At 38.8% G+C, this 21269-nt stretch overlaps 33 pseudogenes; all 33 read left to right on the forward strand.

The window, feature by feature from the left end:
- The first annotated feature begins 71 nt into the window (after positions 1 to 71).
- On the forward strand, positions 72 to 190 carry LOC149700158 (5S ribosomal RNA; annotated as a pseudogene).
- A 122-nt stretch (positions 191 to 312) lies between these two features.
- LOC149700159 (5S ribosomal RNA) lies at positions 313 to 431 on the forward strand (annotated as a pseudogene).
- A 136-nt stretch (positions 432 to 567) lies between these two features.
- Positions 568 to 686, forward strand: LOC149700160 (5S ribosomal RNA; annotated as a pseudogene).
- A 359-nt stretch (positions 687 to 1045) lies between these two features.
- On the forward strand, positions 1046 to 1164 carry LOC149700161 (5S ribosomal RNA; annotated as a pseudogene).
- A 137-nt stretch (positions 1165 to 1301) lies between these two features.
- LOC149700162 (5S ribosomal RNA) lies at positions 1302 to 1404 on the forward strand (annotated as a pseudogene).
- A 122-nt stretch (positions 1405 to 1526) lies between these two features.
- LOC149700163 (5S ribosomal RNA) lies at positions 1527 to 1645 on the forward strand (annotated as a pseudogene).
- Positions 1646 to 1782: 137 nt separating this feature from the next.
- Positions 1783 to 1901, forward strand: LOC149700164 (5S ribosomal RNA; annotated as a pseudogene).
- A 122-nt stretch (positions 1902 to 2023) lies between these two features.
- Positions 2024 to 2142, forward strand: LOC149700165 (5S ribosomal RNA; annotated as a pseudogene).
- A 136-nt stretch (positions 2143 to 2278) lies between these two features.
- On the forward strand, positions 2279 to 2397 carry LOC149700166 (5S ribosomal RNA; annotated as a pseudogene).
- Positions 2398 to 2755: 358 nt separating this feature from the next.
- Positions 2756 to 2874, forward strand: LOC149700167 (5S ribosomal RNA; annotated as a pseudogene).
- Positions 2875 to 3011: 137 nt separating this feature from the next.
- Positions 3012 to 3130, forward strand: LOC149700168 (5S ribosomal RNA; annotated as a pseudogene).
- A 122-nt stretch (positions 3131 to 3252) lies between these two features.
- Positions 3253 to 3371, forward strand: LOC149700169 (5S ribosomal RNA; annotated as a pseudogene).
- Positions 3372 to 3505: 134 nt separating this feature from the next.
- On the forward strand, positions 3506 to 3624 carry LOC149700170 (5S ribosomal RNA; annotated as a pseudogene).
- Positions 3625 to 3984: 360 nt separating this feature from the next.
- On the forward strand, positions 3985 to 4103 carry LOC149700171 (5S ribosomal RNA; annotated as a pseudogene).
- Positions 4104 to 4240: 137 nt separating this feature from the next.
- On the forward strand, positions 4241 to 4343 carry LOC149700172 (5S ribosomal RNA; annotated as a pseudogene).
- Positions 4344 to 4466: 123 nt separating this feature from the next.
- On the forward strand, positions 4467 to 4585 carry LOC149700173 (5S ribosomal RNA; annotated as a pseudogene).
- A 137-nt stretch (positions 4586 to 4722) lies between these two features.
- On the forward strand, positions 4723 to 4825 carry LOC149700174 (5S ribosomal RNA; annotated as a pseudogene).
- A 123-nt stretch (positions 4826 to 4948) lies between these two features.
- On the forward strand, positions 4949 to 5067 carry LOC149700175 (5S ribosomal RNA; annotated as a pseudogene).
- Positions 5068 to 5204: 137 nt separating this feature from the next.
- On the forward strand, positions 5205 to 5307 carry LOC149700176 (5S ribosomal RNA; annotated as a pseudogene).
- Positions 5308 to 5429: 122 nt separating this feature from the next.
- On the forward strand, positions 5430 to 5548 carry LOC149700177 (5S ribosomal RNA; annotated as a pseudogene).
- Positions 5549 to 5685: 137 nt separating this feature from the next.
- LOC149700178 (5S ribosomal RNA) lies at positions 5686 to 5788 on the forward strand (annotated as a pseudogene).
- Positions 5789 to 6134: 346 nt separating this feature from the next.
- On the forward strand, positions 6135 to 6253 carry LOC149700179 (5S ribosomal RNA; annotated as a pseudogene).
- Positions 6254 to 6390: 137 nt separating this feature from the next.
- LOC149700180 (5S ribosomal RNA) lies at positions 6391 to 6493 on the forward strand (annotated as a pseudogene).
- A 122-nt stretch (positions 6494 to 6615) lies between these two features.
- LOC149700181 (5S ribosomal RNA) lies at positions 6616 to 6733 on the forward strand (annotated as a pseudogene).
- Positions 6734 to 6870: 137 nt separating this feature from the next.
- Positions 6871 to 6973, forward strand: LOC149700182 (5S ribosomal RNA; annotated as a pseudogene).
- Positions 6974 to 7319: 346 nt separating this feature from the next.
- Positions 7320 to 7438, forward strand: LOC149700183 (5S ribosomal RNA; annotated as a pseudogene).
- A 586-nt stretch (positions 7439 to 8024) lies between these two features.
- On the forward strand, positions 8025 to 8143 carry LOC149700184 (5S ribosomal RNA; annotated as a pseudogene).
- Positions 8144 to 8483: 340 nt separating this feature from the next.
- Positions 8484 to 8602, forward strand: LOC149700185 (5S ribosomal RNA; annotated as a pseudogene).
- Positions 8603 to 9188: 586 nt separating this feature from the next.
- On the forward strand, positions 9189 to 9307 carry LOC149700186 (5S ribosomal RNA; annotated as a pseudogene).
- Positions 9308 to 9647: 340 nt separating this feature from the next.
- On the forward strand, positions 9648 to 9766 carry LOC149700187 (5S ribosomal RNA; annotated as a pseudogene).
- Positions 9767 to 10609: 843 nt separating this feature from the next.
- LOC149700188 (5S ribosomal RNA) lies at positions 10610 to 10728 on the forward strand (annotated as a pseudogene).
- Positions 10729 to 11090: 362 nt separating this feature from the next.
- LOC149700189 (5S ribosomal RNA) lies at positions 11091 to 11209 on the forward strand (annotated as a pseudogene).
- Positions 11210 to 11568: 359 nt separating this feature from the next.
- Positions 11569 to 11687, forward strand: LOC149700190 (5S ribosomal RNA; annotated as a pseudogene).
- Positions 11688 to 21269: the final 9582 nt, after the last annotated feature.

Here is a 21269-nt window from a genome sequence, read left to right on the forward strand (position 1 = left end):
TTATTGTTTTAAAATGATGAAGGTTAATTTGTCTCAATTAATTTAAATTCGAATTATTAACTAGCACTCTCGGCAACGGCCATATCACGCTGAAAACACCGGTTCTCGTCCGATCACCGAAGTTGAGCAGCGTCGAGCGCATACAGTACTTGGGAGTGAGACCACTTAGGAACACTGCGTGCCGTTGGCTTTTTCACTTTTTTTTCCTCTTTTAAATTCCAATAGATATGAAAAAAGCAAACATATCTTCTTTTTGTTATTGTTTTATATAGATGAAGGTTAATTTAATTCAAATTATTAACTAGCACTCTCGGCAACGACCATATCACGCTGAATACACCGGTTCTCGGCCGATCAACGAAGTTAAGCAGCGTCGAGCGCAGTCAGTACTTGGGAGGGATTCCACTTAGGAACACTGCGTGCCGTTGATTTTTTCTCTTTTTTTTTCTCTTTTAAATTTTAATAGATATGAAAAAAGCAAACATGTTTTTTTTTGTTATTGTTTTAAAATGATGAAGGTTAATTTGTCTCACTTAATTTAAATTCGAATTATTAACTAGCACTCTCGGCAACGACCATATCACGCTGAATACACCGGTTCTCGTCCGATCAACGAAGTTAAGCAGCGTCGAGCGCAGTCAGTACTTGGGAGGGCGACCACTTAGGAACACTGCGTGCCGTTAGCTTTTTCACTTTTTATTCCTCTTTTAAATTCCTATAGATATGAAAAAAGCAAACATATTTTCTTTTTGTTATAGTTTTAAAAAGATGAAGGATAATTTGTCTCACTTAATTTAAATTCGAATTATTATCTTGCACTCTCGGCAACGGTAATATCACGCAGAAAACACCGGTACTCGTCCGATCGCCGACGTTAGCAGCGTCGAGCGCAGTCAGTACTTGGGAATACTGCGTGCCGTTGGCTTTTTCACTTTTGTTTCCTCTTTTAAATTCCACCCGATATGAAAAAAGCAAACATATCTTCTTTTTTTTTGTTTTATAAAGATGAAAGTTAATTAAATTCAAATTATTAACTGCCACTCTCGGAAACGGCCATATCACGCTGAATACACCGGTTCTCGTCCCATAACCGAAGTTAAGCAGCGTCGAGCGCAGTCATTACTTGGGAGGGAGACCACTTAGGATCACTGCGTGCCGTTGGCTTTTTCACTTTTTTTTCCTCTTTTAAATTTTAATTGATATGTAAATAGCAAACAGGTTTTCTTTTTGTTATTGTTTTAAAATGATGAACGTTAATTTGTCTCACTTAATTTAAATTCGAATTATTAACTAGCACTCTCGGCAACGGCCATATCACGCTGAAAACACCGGTTCACGTCCGTTCACCGAAGTTAAGCAGCGTCGAGCGCATACAGTACTTGGGAATACTGCGTGCCGTTGGCTTTTTCACTTTTGTTTCCTCTTTCAAATTCCACCAGATATGAAAAAAGCAAACATATCTTCTTTTTGTTATTGTTTTATAAAGATAAAGGTTAAATAAATTAAAATTATTAACTATCACTCTCGGCAACGGCCATATCACGCTGAAAACACCGGTTCTCGTCCGATAACCGAAGTTAAGCAGCGTCGAGCGCAGTCACTACTTGGGAGGGAGACCACTTAGGAACACTGCGTGCCGTTGGCTTTTTCACTTTTTTTTCCTCTTTTAAATTTTAATAGATATGAAAAAAGCAAACATGTTTTCTTTTTCTTATTGTTTTAAAATGATGAAGGTTAATTTGTCTCAATTAATTTAAATTCGAATTATTAACTAGCACTCTCGGCAACGGCCATATCACGCTGAAAACACCGGTTCTCGTCCGATCACCGAAGTTGAGCAGCGTCGAGCGCATACAGTACTTGGGAGTGAGACCACTTAGGAACACTGCGTGCCGTTGGCTTTTTCACTTTTTTTTCCTCTTTTAAATTCCAATAGATATGAAAAAAGCAAACATATCTTCTTTTTGTTATTGTTTTATATAGATGAAGGTTAATTTAATTCAAATTATTAACTAGCACTCTCGGCAACGACCATATCACGCTGAATACACCGGTTCTCGGCCGATCAACGAAGTTAAGCAGCGTCGAGTGCAGTCAGTACTTGGGAGGGATTCCACTTAGGAACACTGCGTGCCGTTGATTTTTTCTCTTTTTTTTTCTCTTTTAAATTTTAATAGATATGAAAAAAGCAAACATGTTTTTTTTTGTTATTGTTTTAAAATGATGAAGGTTAATTTGTCTCACTTAATTTAAATTCGAATTATTAACTAGCACTCTCGGCAACGACCATATCACGCTGAATACACCGGTTCTCGTCCGATCAACGAAGTTAAGCAGCGTCGAGCGCAGTCAGTACTTGGGAGGGCGACCACTTAGGAACACTGCGTGCCGTTAGCTTTTTCACTTTTTATTCCTCTTTTAAATTCCAATAGATATGAAAAAAGCAAACATATTTTCTTTTTGTTATAGTTTTAAAAAGATGAAGGATAATTTGTCTCACTTAATTTAAATTCGAATTATTATCTTGCACTCTCGGCAACGGCCATATCACGCAGAGAACACCGGTACTCGTCCGATCGCCGACGTTAGCAGCGTCGAGCGCAGTCAGTACTTGGGAATACTGCGTGCCGTTGGCTTTTTCACTTTTGTTTCCTCTTTTAAATTCCACCCGATATGAAAAAAGCAAACATATCTTCTTTTTTTTGTTTTATAAAGATGAAAGTTAATTAAATTCAAATTATTAACTATCACTCTCGGCAACGGCCATATCACGCTGAAAACACCGGTTCTCGTCCGATAACCGAAGTTAAGCAGCGTCGAGCGCAGTCACTACTTGGGAGGGAGACCACTTAGGAACACTGCGTGCCGTTGGCTTTTTCACTTTTTTTTCCTCTTTTAAATTTTAATAGATATGAAAAAAGCAAACATGTTTTCTTTTTCTTATTGTTTTAAAATGATGAAGGTTAATTTGTCTCACTTAATTTAAATTCGAATTATTAACTAGCACTCTCGGCAACGGCCATATCACGCTGAAAACACCGGTTCTCGTCCGATCACCGAAGTTGAGCAGCGTCGAGCGCATACAGTACTTGGGAGTGAGACCACTTAGGAACACTGCGTGCCGTTGGCTTTTTCACTTTTTTTTCCTCTTTTAAATTCCAATAGATATGAAAAAAGCAAACATATCTTCTTTTTGTTATTGTTTTATATAGATGAAGGTTAATTTAATTCAAATTATTAACTAGCACTCTCGGCAACGACCATATCACGCTGAATACACCGATTCTCGTCCGATCAACGAAGTTAAGCAGCGTCGAGCGCAGTCAGTACTTGGGAGGGATTCCACTTAGGAACACTGCGTGCCGTTGATTTTTTCACTTTTTTTTTCTCTTTTAAATTTTAATAGATATGAAAAAAGCAAACATGTTTTTTTGTTATTGTTTTAAAATGATGAAGGTTAATTTGTCTCACTTAATTTAAATTCGAATTATTAAGTAGCACTCTCGGCAACGACCATATCACGCTGAATACACCGGTTCTCGTCCGATCAACGAAGTTAAGCAGCGTCGAGCGCAGTCAGTACTTGGGAGGGCGACCACTTAGGAACACTGCGTGCCGTTAGCTTTTTCACTTTTTATTCCTCTTTTAAATTCCTATAGATATGAAAAAAGCAAACATATTTTCTTTTTGTTATAGTTTTAAAAAGATGAAGGATAATTTGTCTCACTTAATTTAAATTCGAATTATTATCTTGCACTCTCGGCAACGGTAATATCACGCAGAAAACACCGGTACTCGTCCGATCGCCGACGTTAGCAGCGTCGAGCGCAGTCAGTACTTGGGAATACTGCGTGCCGTTGGCTTTTTCACTTTTGTTTCCTCTTTTAAATTCCACCCGATATGAAAAAAGCAAACATATCTTCTTTTTTTTTTGTTTTATAAAGATGAAAGTTAATTAAATTCAAATTATTAACTGCCACTCTCGGAAACGGCCATATCACGCTGAATACACCGGTTCTCGTCCCATAACCGAAGTTAAGCAGCGTCGAGCGCAGTCATTACTTGGGAGGGAGACCACTTAGGATCACTGCGTGCCGTTGGCTTTTTCACTTTTTTTTCCTCTTTTAAATTTTAATTGATATGTAAATAGCAAACAGGTTTTCTTTTTGTTATTGTTTTAAAATGATGAACGTTAATTTGTCTCACTTAATTTAAATTCGAATTATTAACTAGCACTCTCGGCAACGGCCATATCACGCTGAAAACACCGGTTCACGTCCGTTCACCGAAGTTAAGCAGCGTCGAGCGCATACAGTACTTGGGAATACTGCGTGCCGTTGGCTTTTTCACTTTTGTTTCCTCTTTCAAATTCCACCAGATATGAAAAAAGCAAACATATCTTCTTTTTTGTTATTGTTTTATAAAGATGAAAGTTAATTAAATTCAAATTATTAACCAGCACTCTCGGCAACGGCCATATCACGCTGAATACACCGGTTCTCGTCCGATAACCAAAGTTAAGCAGCGTCGAGCGCAGTCACTACTTGGGAGGGAGACCACTTAGCAACACTGCGTGCCGTTGGCTTTTTCACTTTTTTTTCCTCTTCTAAATTTTAATAGATATGATAAAAGCAAACATGTTTTCTTTTTGTTATTGTTTTAAAATGATGAAGGTTAATTTGTCTCACTTAATTTAAATTCGAATTATTAACTAGCACTCTCGGCAACGGCCATATCACGCTGAAAACACCGGTTCACGTCCGTTCACCGAAGTTAAGCAGCGTCGAGCGCATACAGTACTTGGGAATACTGCGTGCCGTTGGCTTTTTCACTTTTGTTTCCTCTTTCAAATTCCACCAGATATGAAAAAAGCAAACATATCTTCTTTTTTGTTATTGTTTTATAAAGATGAAAGTTAATTAAATTCAAATAATTAACCAGCACTCTCGGCAACGGCCATATCACGCTGAATACACCGGTTCTCGTCCGATAACCAAAGTTAAGCAGCGTCGAGCGCAGTCACCACTTGGGAGGGAGACCACTTAGCAACACTGCGTGCCGTTGGCTTTTTCACTTTTTTTTCCTCTTTTAAATTTTAATAGATATGAAAAAAGCAAACATGTTTTCTTTTTGTTATTGTTTTAAAATGATGAAGGTTAATTTGTCTCACTTAATTTAAATTCGAATTATTAACTAGCACTCTCGGCAACGGCCATATCACGCTAAAAACACCGGTTCACGTCCGATCACCGAAGTTAAGCAGCGTCGAGCGCATACAGTACTTGGGAATACTGCGTGCCGTTGGCTTTTTCACTTTTGTTTCCTCTTTTAAATTCCACCAGATATGAAAAAAGCAAACATATCTTCTTTTTGTTATTGTTTTATAAAGATGAAGGTTAATTAAATTCAAATTATTAACTAGCACTCTCGGCAACGGCCATATCACGCTGAATACACCGGTTCTCGTCCGATAACCGAAATTAAGCAGCGTCGAGCGCAGTCAGTACTTGGGAGGGCGACCACTTAGGAACACTGCGTGCCGTTAGCTTTTTCACTTTTTTTTCCTCTTTTAAATTCCAATAGATATGTAAAAAGCAAACAGGTTTTCTTTTTGTTATTGTTTTAAAATGATGAAGGTTAATTTGTCTCACTTAATTTAAATTCGAATTATTAACTAGCACTCTCGGCAACGGCCATATCACGCTGAAAACACCGGTTCACGTCCAATCACCGAAGTTAAGCAGCGTCGAGCGCATACAGTACTTGGGAATACTGCGTGCCGTTGGCTTTTTCACTTTTGTTTCCTCTTTTAAATTCCACTAGATATGAAAAAAGCAAACATATCTTATTTTTGTTATTGTTTTATAAAGATGAAGGTTAATTAAATTCAAATTATTAACTAGCACTCTCGGCAACGGCCATATCACGCTGAGAACACCGGTTCTCGTCCGATCGCCGACGTTAGCAGCGTCGAGCGCAGTCAGTACTTGGGAATACTGCGTGCCGTTTGCTTTTTCACTTTTGGTTCCTCTTTCAAATTCCACCAGATATGAAAAAAGCAAACATATCTTCTTTTTGTTATTGTTTTATAAAGATGAAAGTTAATTAAATTCAAATTATTAACTAGCACTCTCGGCAACGGCCATATCTCGCTGAATACACCGATTTTCGTCCGATAACCGAAGTTAAGCTGCGTCGAGCGCAGTCGTTACTTTGGAGGGAGACCACTTAGGAACACTGCGTGCCGTTGGCTTTTTCACTTTTTTTTCCTCTTTTAAATTTTAATAGATATGTAAAAAGCAAACAGGTTTTCTTTTTGTTATTGTTTTAAAATGATGAAGGTTAATTTGTCTCACTTAATTTAAATTCGAATTATTAACTAGCACTCTCGGCAACGGCCATATCACGCTGAAAACACCGGTTCACGTCCGATCACCGAAGTTAAGCAGCGTCGAGCGCATACAGTACTTGGGAATACTGCGTGCCGTTGGCTTTTTCACTTTTGTTTCCTCTTTTAAATTCCACCAGATATGAAAAAAGCAAACATATCTTATTTTTGTTATTGTTTTATAAAGATGAAGGTTAATTAAATTCAAATTATTAACTAGCACTCTCGGCAACGGCCATATCACGCTGAGAACACCGGTTCTCGTCCGATCGCCGACGTTAGCAGCTTCGAGCGCAGTCAGTACTTGGGAGGGCGACCACTTAGGAACACTGCGTGCCGTTAGCTTTTTCACTTTTTTTTCCTCTTTTAAATTCCAATAGATATGTAAAAAGCAAACAGGTTTTCTTTTTGTTATTGTTTTAAAATGATGAAGGTTAATTTGTCTCACTTAATTTAAATTCGAATTATTAACTAGCACTCTCGGCAACGGCCATATCACGCTGAAAACACCGGTTCACGTCCGATCACCGAAGTTAAGCAGCGTCGAGCGCATACAGTACTTGGGAATACTGCGTGCCGTTGGCTTTTTCACTTTTGTTTCCTCTTTTAAATTCCACCAGATATGAAAAAAGCAAACATATCTTATTTTTGTTATTGTTTTATAAAGATGAAGGTTAATTAAATTCAAATTATTAACTAGCACTCTCGGCAACGGCCATATCACGCTGAGAACACCGGTTCTCGTCCGATCGCCGACGTTAGCAGCTTCGAGCGCAGTCAGTACTTGGGAATACTGCGTGCCGTTTGCTTTTTCACTTTTGGTTCCTCTTTCAAATTCCACCAGATATGAAAAAAGCAAACATATCTTATTTTTGTTATTGTTTTATAAAGATGAAGGTTAATTAAATTCAAATTATTAACTAGCACTCTCGGCAACGGCCATATCACGCTGAATACACCGGTTCTCGTCCGATAACCGAAATTAAGCAGCGTCGAGCGCAGTCAGTGCTTGGGAGGGCGACCACTTAGGAACACTGCGTGCCGTTAGCTTTTTCACTTTTTTTTCCTCTTTTAAATTCCAATAGATATGTAAAAAGCAAACAGGTTTTCTTTTTGTTATTGTTTTAAAATGATGAAGGTTAATTTGTCTCACTTAATTTAAATTCGAATTATTAACTAGCACTCTCGGCAACGGCCATATCACGCTGAAAACACCGGTTCACGTCCGATCAACGAAGTTAAGCAGCGTCGAGCGCATACAGTACTTGGGTATACTGCGTGCCGTTGGCTTTTTCACTTTTGTTTCCTCTTTTAAATTCCACCAGATATGAAAAAAGCAAACATATCTTATTTTTGTTATTGTTTTATAAAGATGAAGGTTAATTAAATTCAAATTATTAACTAGCACTCTCGGCAACGGCCATATCACGCTGAGAACACCGGTTCTCGTCCGATCGCCGACGTTAGCAGCTTCGAGCGCAGTCAGTACTTGGGAATACTGCGTGCCGTTTGCTTTTTCACTTTTGGTTCCTCTTTCAAATTCCACCAGATATGAAAAAAGCAAACATATCTTCTTTTTGTTATTGTTTTATAAAGATGAAAGTTAATTAAATTCAAATTATTAACTAGCACTCTCGGCAACGGCCATATCTCGCTGAATACACCGATTTTCGTCCGATAACCGAAGTTAAGCTGCGTCGAGCGCAGTCGTTACTTTGGAGGGAGACCACTTAGGAACACTGCGTGCCGTTGGCTTTTTCACTTTTTTTTCCTCTTTTAAATTTTAATAGATATGTAAAAAGCAAACAGGTTTTCTTTTTGTTATTGTTTTAAAATGATGAAGGTTAATTTGTCTCACTTAATTTAAATTCGAATTATTAACTAGCACTCTCGGCAACGGCCATATAACGCTGAAAACACCGGTTTACGTCCGATCACCGAAGTTAAGCAGCGTCGAGCGCATACAGTATTTGGGAATACTGCGTGCCGTTTGTTTTTTCCCTTCCACCAGATATGAAAAAAGCAAACATATCTTTTTGTTATTGTTTTATAAAGATGAAAGTTAATTAAATTCAAATTATTAACTAGCACTCTCGGCAACGGCCATATCACGCTGAATACACCGGTTCTCGTCCGATAACCGAAGTTAAGCGGCGTCGAGCGCAGTCACTACTTGGGATTGAGACCACTTAGGAACACTGCGTGCCGTTAGCTTTTTCACTTTTTTTTCCTCTTTTAAATTCCAATAGATATGAAAAAAAGCAAACATATTTTCTTTTTGTTATTGTTTTAAAAAGATGAAGGTTAATTTGTCTCACTTAATTTAAATTCGAATTACTATCTAGCACTCTCGGCAACGGCCATATCACGCTGAGAACACCGGTTCTCGTCCGATCGCCGACGTTACCAGCGTCGAGCGCAGTCAGTACTTGGGAATACTGCGTGCCGTTTGCTTTTTCACTTTTGTTTCCTCTTTCAAATTCCACCAGATATGAAAAAAGCAAACATATCTTCTTTTTGTTATTGTTTTATAAAGATGAAAGTTAATTAAATTCAAATTATTAACTAGCACTCTCGGCAACGGCCATATCACGCTGAGAACACCGGTTCTCGTCCGATCGCCGACGTTAGCAGCGTCGAGCGCAGTCAGTACTTGGGAATACTGCGTGCCGTTTGCTTTTTCACTTTTGGTTCCTCTTTCAAATTCCACCAGATATGAAAAAAGCAAACATATCTTCTTTTTGTTATTGTTTTATAAAGATGAAAGTTAATTAAATTCAAATTATTAACTAGCACTCTCGGCAACGGCCATATCTCGCTGAATACACCGATTTTCGTCCGATAACCGAAGTTAAGCTGCGTCGAGCGCAGTCGTTACTTTGGAGGGAGACCACTTAGGAACACTGCGTGCCGTTGGCTTTTTCACTTTTTTTTCCTCTTTTAAATTTTAATAGATATGTAAAAAGCAAACAGGTTTTCTTTTTGTTATTGTTTTAAAATGATGAAGGTTAATTTGTCTCACTTAATTTAAATTCGAATTATTAACTAGCACTCTCGGCAACGGCCATATAACGCTGAAAACACCGGTTTACGTCCGATCACCGAAGTTAAGCAGCGTCGAGCGCATACAGTATTTGGGAATACTGCGTGCCGTTTGTTTTTTCCCTTCCACCAGATATGAAAAAAGCAAACATATCTTTTTGTTATTGTTTTATAAAGATGAAAGTTAATTAAATTCAAATTATTAACTTGCACTCTCGGCAACGGCCATATCACGCTGAATACACCGGTTCTCGTCCGATAACCGAAGTTAAGCGGCGTCGAGCGCAGTCACTACTTGGGAGGGAGACCACTTAGGAACACTGCGTGCCGTTGGCTTTTTCACTTTTTTTTCCTCTTTTAAATTCCAATAGATATGAAAAAAAGCAAACATATTTTCTTTTTGTTATTGTTTTAAAAAGATGAAGGTTAATTTGTCTCACTTAATTTAAATTCGAATTACTATCTAGCACTCTCGGCAACGGCCATATCACGCTGAGAACACCGGTTCTCGTCCGATCGCCGACGTTAGCAGCGTCGAGCGCAGTCAGTACTTGGGAATACTGCGTGCCGTTTGCTTTTTCACTTTTGTTTCCTCTTTCAAATTCCACCAGATATGAAAAAAGCAAACATATCTTCTTTTTGTTATTGTTTTATAAAGATGAAAGTTAATTAAATTCAAATTATTAACTAGCACTCTCGGAAACGGCCATATCACGCTGAATACACCGATTCTCGTCCCATAACCGAAGTTAAGCAGCGTCGAGCGCAGTCATTACTTGGGAGGGAGACCACTTAGGATCACTGCGTGCCGTTGGCTTTTTCACTTTTTTTCCTCTTTTAAATTTTAATAGATATGTAAAAAGCAAACAGGTTTTCTTTTTGTTATTGTTTTAAAATGATGAAGGTTAATTTGTCTCACTTAATTTAAATTCGAATTATTAACTAGCACTCTCGGCAACGGCCATATAACGCTGAAAACACCGGTTCACGTCCGTTCACCGAAGTTAAGCAGCGTCGAGCGCATACAGTACTTGGGAATACTGCGTGCCGTTGGCTTTTTCACTTTTGTTTCCTCTTTCAAATTCCACCAGATATGAAAAAAGCAAACATATCTTCTTTTTTGTTATTGTTTTATAAAGATGAAAGTTAATTAAATTCAAATTATTAAGTAGCACTCTCGGCAACGGCCATATCACGCTGAATACACCGGTTCTCGTCCGATAACCGAAGTTAAGCAGCGTCGAGCGCAGTCACTACTTGGGAGGGAGACCACTTAGGAACACTGCGTGCCGTTGGCTTTTTCACTTTTTTTTCCTCTTTTAAATTCCAATAGATATGAAAAAAAGCAAACATATTTTCTTTTTGTTATTGTTTTAAAAAGATGAAGGTTAATTTGTCTCACTTAATTTAAATTCGAATTATTATCTAGCACTCTCGGCAACGGCCATATCACGCTGAGAACACCGGTTCTCGTCCGATCGCCGACGTTAGCAGCGTCGAGCGCAGTCAGTACTTGGGAATACTGCGTGCCGTTTGCTTCTTCACTTTTGTTTCCTCTATGAAATTCCACCAGATATGAAAAAAGCAAACATATCTTCTTTTTGTTATTGTTTTATAAAGATGAAAGTTAATTAAATTCAAATTATTAACTAGCACTCTCGGAAACGGCCATATCATGCTGAATACACCGATTCTTGTCCCATAACCGAAGTTAAGCAGCGTCGAGCGCAGTCAGTACTTGGGAGGGCGACCACTTAGGAACACTGCGTGCCGTTAGCTTTTTCACTTTTTTTTCCTCTTTTAAATTCCAATAGATATGTAAAAAGCAAACGGGTTTTCTTTTTGATATTGTTTTAAAATGATGAAGGTTAATTTGTCTCACTTAATTTAAATTCGAATTATTAACTAGCACTCTCGGCAACGGCCATGTAACGCTGAAAACACCGGTTTACGTCCGATCACCGAAGTTAAGCAGCGTCGAGCGCATACAGTATTTGGGAATACTGCGTGCCGTTTGCTTTTTCACTTTTGTTTCCTCTTTCAAATTCCACCAGATATGAAAAAAGCAAACATATCTTTTTGTTATTGTTTTATAAAGATGAAAGTTAATTAAATTCAAATTATTAACAAGCACTCTCGGCAACGGCCATATCAAGCTGTATACACCGGTTCTCGTCCGGTAACCGAAGTTAAGCGGCGTCGAGCGCAGTCACTACTTGGGAGGGAGACCACTTAGGAACACTGCGTGCCGTTGGTTTTTTCACTTTTTTTTCCTCTTTTAAATTTTAATAGATATGAAAAAAGCAAACATGTTTTCTTTTTGTTATTGTCAATGTTTTTAGTATAGTTAGATGGGGGACAATTTGGACTATATCACATCCTAAGGACATCCCCGTATCTCTAGTAGACACAGAGTTATTTTCCTGCAAAGTATAGTCTAATGCATTTCCTATGGACGGGTTGTTTGTTTACGTTTAGCTTAATTACTCGGCCCCTGTTTGTCGTAGCTCAATGTTTTTAGTATGGTTAGATGGGGGACAAATTGGACTATAACATACTCAAAGGACATCCCCGTATCTCCAGTAGAAACAGAGTTACGAGCCTGCAAAGTTTATTTTCAAAAATCAAAAGTAACCTTCTAACAATAAGTGAGACAAAAAATAAGTTGACGACGATATTGAGGTAGCCTCAAGTTTAAAGTATCCTTGTATGGGGAGCAAAGAGTACTATAACATATCCAAAGGAGATCCCAGTATCTCTTGTAGAACAAGAGTTATGAGCCTCCAAAGTTTAGTGCAAAAATCATAAGTAACATAATAAAAATAAGTGAGACGATACCAAAGTTGACGAACATTTTGCTTAATATCTCGGCCCTTGTTTGTCGTAGCTCAATGTTTTTAGTATGGTTAGATGGAGGACAATTTGGACTATAACATTTCCTAAGGACATCCCCGTATCTCTAGTAGACACAGAGTTATGGGCCTGCAAAGTATAGTCTAATGCATTTCCTATGGACGGGTTGTTTGTTTACGTTTAGCTTAATTACTCGGCCCCTGTTTGTCGTAGCTCAATGTTTTTAGTATGGTTAGATGGGGGACAACTTGGACTATAACATACTCAAAAGACATCCCCGTATCTCCAGTGGAAACAGAGTTACGAACCTGCAAAATATAGTCTAACTCATTTCCTATGGAGGGGGTTTGTTTCTTTACGTTTTGCTTAAGTACTCGGCCCCTGTTTGTCGTAGCCCAAAGGTTTTAGTATGGTTAGATGGAGGACAATTTGGACTATAACATTTCCTAAGGACATCCCCGTATCTCTAGTAGACACAGAGTTATGGGCCTGCAAAGTATAGTCTAATGCATTTCCTATGGACGGGTTGTTTGTTTACGTTTAGCTTAATTACTCGGCCCCTGTTTGTCGTAGCTCAATGTTTTTAGTATGGTTAGATGGGGAACAAATTGGAATATAACATACTCAAAGGACATCGCCGTATCTACAGTAGAAACAGAGTTACGAGCCTGCAAAGTATAGTCTAATGCATTTTCTATGGATGGGTTTGTTTGTTCACGTTTTGCGTAATTACTTGACCCTGTACTTTCGATTAAAAATAATAACATATCTTTAGTGTAGCGGTTATCGCATCCGCCTCACTCCCGGAAGGCCACAGGTTCGAAACCGCGAAGTTTTTTTTTTGCTTGGAACATGCAAAGACCTTTATAATTATCCGAACATTTGTGTCAAGGTCACATTATTTACATCCCCGTATCTCTGGTAGAACCAGAGTTACGAGCCTGCAAAGTTTATTTTCAAAAATCAAAAGTAACCTTCTAACAATAAGTGAGACAAAAAATAAGTTGACGACGATATTGAGGTAGCCTCAAGTTTAAAGTATCCTTGTATGGGGAGCAAAGAGTACTATAACATATCCAAAGGAGATCCCAGTATCTCTTGTAGAACAAGAGTTATGAGCCTCCAAAGTTTAGTGCAAAAATCATAAGAAACATAATAAAAATAAGTGAGACGATACCAAAGTTGACGAACATTTTGCTTAATATCTCGGCCCTTGTTTGTCGTAGCTCAATGTTTTTAGTATGGTTAGATGGAGGACAATTTGGACTATAACATTTCCTAAGGACATCCCCGTATCTCTAGTAGACACAGAGTTATGGGCCTGCAAAGTATAGTCTAATGCATTTCCTATGGACGGGTTGTTTGTTTACGTTTAGCTTAATTACTCGGCCCCTGTTTGTCATAGCTCAATGTTTTTAGTATGGTTAGATGGGGGACAAATTGGACTATAACATACTCAAAAGACATCCCCGTATCTCCAGTGGAAACAGAGTTACGAGCCTGCAAAATATAGTCTAACTCATTTCCTATGGAGGGGGTTTGTTTCTTTACGTTTTGCTTAAGTACTCGGCCCCTGTTTGTCGTAGCCCAAAGTTTTTAGTATGGTTAGATGAAGGACAATTTGGACTATAACATATCCTAAGGACATCGCCGTATCTCTAGTAGACACAGAGTTATGGGCCTGCAAAGCATAGTCTAATGCATTTCCTTTGGACGGGTTGTTTGTTTACGTTTAGCTTAATTACTCGGCCCCTGTTTGTCGTAGCTCAATGTTTTTAGTATGGTTAGATGGGGAACAAATTGGAATATAACATACTCAAAGGACATCGCCGTATCTACAGTAGAAACAGAGTTACGAGCCTGCAAAGTATAGTCTAATGCATTTTCTATGGAGGGGTTTGTTTGTTCACGTTTTGCTTAATAACTTGACCCTGTACTTTCGATTAAAAATAATAACATATCTTTAGTGTAGCGGTTATCGCATCCGCCTCACTCCCGGAAGGCCACAGGTTCGAAACCGCGAAGTTTTTTTTTTTGCTTGGAACATGCAAAGACCTTTATAATTATCCGAACATTTGTGTCAAGGTCACATTATTTACATCCCCGTATCTCTGGTAGAACCAGAGTTACGAGCCTGCAAAGTTTATTTTCAAAAATCAAAAGTAACCTTCTAACAATAAGTGAGACAAAAAATAAGTTGACGACGATATTGAGGTAGCCTCAAGTTTAAAGTATCCTTGTATGGGGAGCAAAGAGTACTATAACATATCCAAAGGAGATCCCAGTATCTCTTGTAGAACAAGAGTTATGAGCCTCCAAAGTTTAGTGCAAAAATCATAAGAAACATAATAAAAATAAGTGAGACGATACCAAAGTTGACGAACATTTTGCTTAATATCTCGGCCCTTGTTTGTCGTAGCTCAATATTTTTAGTATGGTTAGATGGGGGACAAATTGGACTATAACATACTCAAAGGACATCCCCGTATCTCCAGTAGAAACAGAGTTACGAGCCTGCAAAGTATAGTCTAATGCATTTCCTATGGAGGGGGTTTGTTTCGTTACGTTTTGCTTAAGTACTCGGCCCCTGTTTGTCGTAGCCCAAAGTTTTTAGTATGGTTAGATGGGGGACAATTTGGACTAAAACATACTCAAAGGACATCCCCTATCTCCAGTAGAAACAGAGTTACGAGCCTGCAAAATATAGTCTAATGCATTTCCTACGGAGGGGTTGTTTGTTTACGTTTAGCTTAATTACTCGGCCCCTGTTTGTCGTAGCCCAGAGTTTTTAGTATGGTTAGATGGGGGACAATTTGGACTATAACATATCCTAAGGACATCCTCGAATCTCCAGTAGAAACAGAGTTACGAGCCTGCAAAGTATAGTCTAATGCATTTCCTATGGAGGGGGTTTGTTTCGTTACGTTTTGCTTAAGTACTCGGCCCCTGTTTGTCGTAGCCTAAAGTTTTTAGTATGGTTAGATGGGGGACAATTTGGACTATAACATATCCTAAGGACATCCCCGTATCTCTAGTAGACACAGAGTTATGGGCCTGCAAAATATAGTCTAATGCATTTCCTATGGACGGGTTGTTTGTTTACGTTTAGCTTAATTACTTGACCCTGTACTTTCGATTAAAAATAATAACATATCTTTAGTGTAGCGGTTATCGCATCCGCCTCACTCCCGGAAGGCCACAGGTTCGAAACCGCGAAGTTTTTTTTTTTTTGCTTGGAACATGCAAAGACCTTTATAATTATCCGAACATTTGTGTCAAGGTCACATTATTTACATCCCCGTATCTCTGGTAGAACCAGAGTTACGAGCCTGCAAAGTTTATTTTCAAAAATCAAAAGTAACCTTCTAACAATAAGTGAGACAAAAAATAAGTTGACGACGATATTGAGGTAGCCTCAAGTTTAAAGTATCCTTGTATGGGGAGCAAAGAGTACTATAACATATCCAAAGGAGATCCCAGTTTCTCTTGTAGAACAAGAGTTATGAGCCTCCAAAGTTTAGTGCAAAAACCATAAGTAACATAATAAAAATAAGTGAGACGATACCAAAGTTGACGAACATTTTGCTTAATATCTCGGCCCTTGTTTGTCGTAGCTCAATATTTTTAGTATGGTTAGATGGGGGACAAATTGTACTATAACATACTCAAAGGACATCCCCGTATCTCCAGTAGAAACAGAGTTACGAGCCTGCAAAGTATAGTCTAATGCATTTCCTATGGAGGGGGTTTGTTTCGTTACGTTTTGCTTAAGTACTCGGCCCCTGTTTGTCGTAGCCCAAAGTTTTTAGTATGGTTAGATGGGGGACAATTTGGACTAAAACATACTCAAAGGACATCCCCTATCTCCAGTAGAAACAGAGTTACGAGCCTGCAAAATATAGTCTAATGCATTTCCTACGGAGGGGTTGTTTGTTTACGTTTAGCTTAATTACTCGGCCCCTGTTTGTCGTAGCCCAGAGTTTTTAGTATGGTTAGATGGGGGACAATTTGGACTATAACATATCCTAAGGACATCCTCGAATCTCCAGTAGAAACAGAGTTACGAGCCTGCAAAGTATAGTCTAATGCATTTCCTATGGAGGGGGTTTGTTTCGTTACGTTTTGCTTAAGTACTCGGCCCCTGTTTGTCGTAGCCTAAAGTTTTTAGTATGGTTAGATGGGGGACAATTTGGACTATAACATATCCTAAGGACATCCCCGTATCTCTAGTAGACACAGAGTTATGGGCCTGCAAAATATAGTCTAATGCATTTCCTATGGACGGGTTGTTTGTTTACGTTTAGCTTAATTACTTGACCCTGTACTTTCGATTAAAAATAATAACATATCTTTAGTGTAGCGGTTATCGCATCCGCCTCACTCCCGGAAGGCCACAGGTTCGAAACCGCGAAGTTTTTTTTTTTTGCTTGGAACATGCAAAGACCTTTATAATTATCCGAACATTTGTGTCAAGGTCACATTATTTACATCCCCGTATCTCTGGTAGAACCAGAGTTACGAGCCTGCAAAGTTTATTTTCAAAAATCAAAAGTAACCTTCTAACAATAAGTGAGACAAAAAATAAGTTGACGACGATATTGAGGTAGCCTCAAGTTTAAAGTATCCTTGTATGGGGAGCAAAGAGTACTATAACATATCCAAAGGAGATCCCAGTTTCTCTTGTAGAACAAGAGTTATGAGCCTCCAAAGTTTAGTGCAAAAACCATAAGTAACATAATAAAAATAAGTGAGACGATACCAAAGTTGACGAACATTTTGCTTAATATCTCGGCCCTTGTTTGTCGTAGCTCAATATTTTTAGTATGGTTAGATGGGGGACAAATTGTACTATAACATACTCAAAGGACATCCCCGTATCTCCAGTAGAAACAGAGTTACGAGCCTGCAAAGTATAGTCTAATGCATTTCCTATGGAGGGGGTTTGTTTCGTTACGTTTTGCTTAAGTACTCGGCCCCTGTTTGTCGTAGCCCAAAGTTTTTAGTATGGTTAGATGGGGGACAATTTGGACTAAAACATACTCAAAGGACATCCCCTATCTCCAGTAGAAACAGAGTTACGAGCCTGCAAAATATAGTCTAATGCATTTCCTACGGAGGGGTTGTTTGTTTACGTTTAGCTTAATTTCTCGGCCCCTGTTTGTCGTAGCCCAGAGTTTTTAGTATGGTTAGATGGGGGACAATTTGGACTATAACATATCCTAAGGACATCCTCGAATCTCCAGTAGAAACAGAGTTACGAGCCTGCAAATTATAGTCTAATGCATTTCCTATGGAGGGGGTTTGTTTCGTTACGTTTTGCTTAAGTACTCGGCCCCTGTTTGTCGTAGCCTAAAGTTTTTAGTATGGTTAGATGGGGGACAATTTGGACTATAACATATCCTAAGGACATCCCCGTATCTCTAGTAGACACAGAGTTATGGGCCTGCAAAATATAGTCTAATGCATTTCCTATGGACGGGTTGTTTTTTTACGTTTAGCTTAATTACTCGGCCCCTGTTTGTCGTAGCTCAATATTTTTAGTATGGTTCGATGGGGGACAATTTGGACTAAAACATACTCAAAGGACATCCCCTATCTCCAGTAGAAACAGAGTTACGAGCCTGCAAAATATAGTCTAATGCATTTCCTACGGAGGGGTTGTTTGTTTACGTTTAGCTTAATTACTCGGCCCCTGTTTGCCGTAGCCCAGAGTTTTTAGTATGGTTAAATGGGGGACAATTTGGACTATAACATATCCTAAGGACATCCTCGTATCTCCAGTTGAAACAGAGTTACGAGCCTGCAAAGTATAGTCTAATGCATTTTCTATGGAGGGGTTTGTTTGTTCACGTTTTGCTTAATTACTTGACCCTGTACTTTCGATTAGAAATAATAACATATCTTTAGTGTAGCGGTTATCGCATCCGCCTCACTCCCGGAAGGCCACAGGTTCGAAACCGCGAAGTTTTTTTTTTGCTTGGAACATGCAAAGACCTTTATAATTATCCGAACATTTGTGTCAAGGTCACATTATTTACATCCCCGTATCTCTGGTAGAACCAGAGTTACGAGCCTGCAAAGTTTATTTTCAAAAATCAAAAGTAACCTTCTAACAATAAGTGAGACAAAAAATAAGTTGACGACGATATTGAGGTAGCCTCAAGTTTAAAGTATCCTTGTATGGGGAGCAAAGAGTACTATAACATATCCAAAGGAGATCCCAGTATCTCTTGTAGAACAAGAGTTATGAGCCTCCAAAGTTTAGTGCAAAAATCATAAGAAACATAATAAAAATAAGTGAGACGATACCAAAGTTGACGAACATTTTGCTTAATATCTCGGCCCTTGTTTGTCGTAGCTCAATGTTTTTAGTATGGTTAGATGGAGGACAATTTGGACTATAACATTTCCTAAGGACATCCCCGTATCTCTAGTAGACACAGAGTTATGGGCCTGCAAACTATAGTCTAATGCATTTCCTATGGACGGGTTGTTTGTTTACGTTTAGCTTAATTACTCGGCCCCTGTTTGTCATAGCTCAATGTTTTTAGTATGGTTAGATGGGGGACAAATTGGACTATAACATACTCAAAAGACATCCCCGTATCTCCAGTGGAAACAGAGTTACGAGCCTGCAAAATATAGTCTAACTCATTTCCTATGGAGGGGGTTTGTTTCTTTACGTTTTGCTTAAGTACTCGGCCCCTGTTTGTCGTAGCCCAAAGTTTTTAGTATGGTTAGATGAAGGACAATTTGGACTATAACATATCCTAAGGACATCCCCGTATCTCTAGTAGACACAGAGTTATGGGCCTGCAAAGCATAATCTAATGCATTTCCTTTGGACGGGTTGTTTGTTTACGTTTAGCTTAATTACTCGGCCCCTGTTTGTCGTAGCTCAATGTTTTTAGTATGGTTAGATGGGGAACAAATTGGGATATAACATACTCAAAGGACATCGCCGTATATACAGTAGAAACAGAGTTACGAGCCTGCAAAGTATAGTCTAATGCATTTTCTATGGAGGGGTTAGTTTGTTCACGTTTTGCTTAATTACTTGACCCTGTACTTTCGATTAGAAATAATAACATATCTTTAGTGTAGCGGTTATCGCATCCGCCTCACTCCCGGAAGGCCACAGGTTCGAAACCGCGAAGTTTTTTTTTTTGCTTGGAACATGCAAAGACCTTTATAATTATCCGAACATTTGTGTCAAGGTCACATTATTTACATCCCCGTATCTCTGGTAGAACCAGAGTTACGAGCCTGCAAAGTTTATTTTCAAAAATCAAAAGTAACCTTCTAACAATAAGTGAGACAAAAAATAAGTTGACGACGATATTGAGGTAGCCTCAAGTTTAAAGTATCCTTGTATGGGGAGCAAAGAGTACTATAACATATCCAAAGGAGATCCCAGTATCTCTTGTAGAACAAGAGTTATGAGCCTCCAAAGTTTAGTGCAAAAACCATAAGTAACATAATAAAAATAAGTGAGACGATACCAAAGTTGACGAACATTTTGCTTAATATCTCGGCCCTTGTTTGTCGTAGCTCAATATTTTTAGTATGGTTAGATGGGGGACAAATTGGACTATAACATACTCAAAGGACATCCCCGTATCTCCAGTAGAAACAGAGTTACGAGCCTGCAAAGTATAGTCTAATGCATTTCCTATGGAGGGGGTTTGTTTCGTTACGTTTTGCTTAAGTACTCGGCCCCTGTTTGTCGTAGCCCAAAGTTTTTAGTATGGTTAGATGGGGGACAATTTGGACTAAAACATACTCAAAGGACATCCCCTATCTCCAGTAGAAACAGAGTTACGAGCCTGCAAAATATAGTCTAATGCATTTCCTACGGAGGGGTTGTTTGTTTACGTTTAGCTTAATTACTCGGCCCCTGTTTGTCGTAGCCCAGAGTTTTTAGTATGGTTAGATGGGGGACAATTTGGACTATAACATATCCTAAGGACATCCTCGAATCTCCAGTAGAAACAGAGTTACGAGCCTGCAAAGTATAGTCTAATGCATTTCCTATGGAGGGGGTTTGTTTCGTTACGTTTTGCTTAAGTACTCGGCCCCTGTTTGTCGTAGCCTAAAGTTTTTAGTATGGTTAGATGGGGGACAATTTGGACTATAACATATCCTAAGGACATCCCCGTATCTCTAGTAGACACAGAGTTATGGGCCTGCAAAATATAGTCTAATGCATTTCCTATGGACGGGTTGTTTGTTTACGTTTAGCTTAATTACTTGACCCTGTACTTTCGATTAAAAATAATAACATATCTTTAGTGTAGCGGTTATCGCATCCGCCTCACTCCCGGAAGGCCACAGGTTCGAAACCGCGAAGTTTTTTTTTTTTGCTTGGAACATGCAAAGACCTTTATAATTATCCGAACATTTGTGTCAAGGTCACATTATTTACATCCCCGTATCTCTGGTAGAACCAGAGTTACGAGCCTGCAAAGTTTATTTTCAAAAATCAAAAGTAACCTTCTAACAATAAGTGAGACAAAAAATAAGTTGACGACGATATTGAGGTAGCCTCAAGTTTAAAGTATCCTTGTATGGGGAGCAAAGAGTACTATAACATATCCAAAGGAGATCCCAGTTTCTCTTGTAGAACAAGAGTTATGAGCCTCCAAAGTTTAGTGCAAAAACCATAAGTAACATAATAAAAATAAGTGAGACGATACCAAAGTTGACGAACATTTTGCTTAATATCTCGGCCCTTGTTTGTCGTAGCTCAATATTTTTAGTATGGTTAGATGGGGGACAAATTGTACTATAACATACTCAAAGGACATCCCCGTATCTCCAGTAGAAACAGAGTTACGAGCCTGCAAAGTATAGTCTAATGCATTTCCTATGGAGGGGGTTTGTTTCGTTACGTTTTGCTTAAGTACTCGGCCCCTGTTTGTCGTAGCCCAAAGTTTTTAGTATGGTTAGATGGGGGACAATTTGGACTAAAACATACTCAAAGGAC

The sequence above is a fragment of the Phalangium opilio genome, unplaced genomic scaffold, assembly GCF_054372755.1.
Source record: "Phalangium opilio isolate 3A_F unplaced genomic scaffold, DU_Popi_V2 ptg000019l_1, whole genome shotgun sequence".
Taxonomy (NCBI): Eukaryota; Metazoa; Arthropoda; class Arachnida; order Opiliones; family Phalangiidae; genus Phalangium; species Phalangium opilio.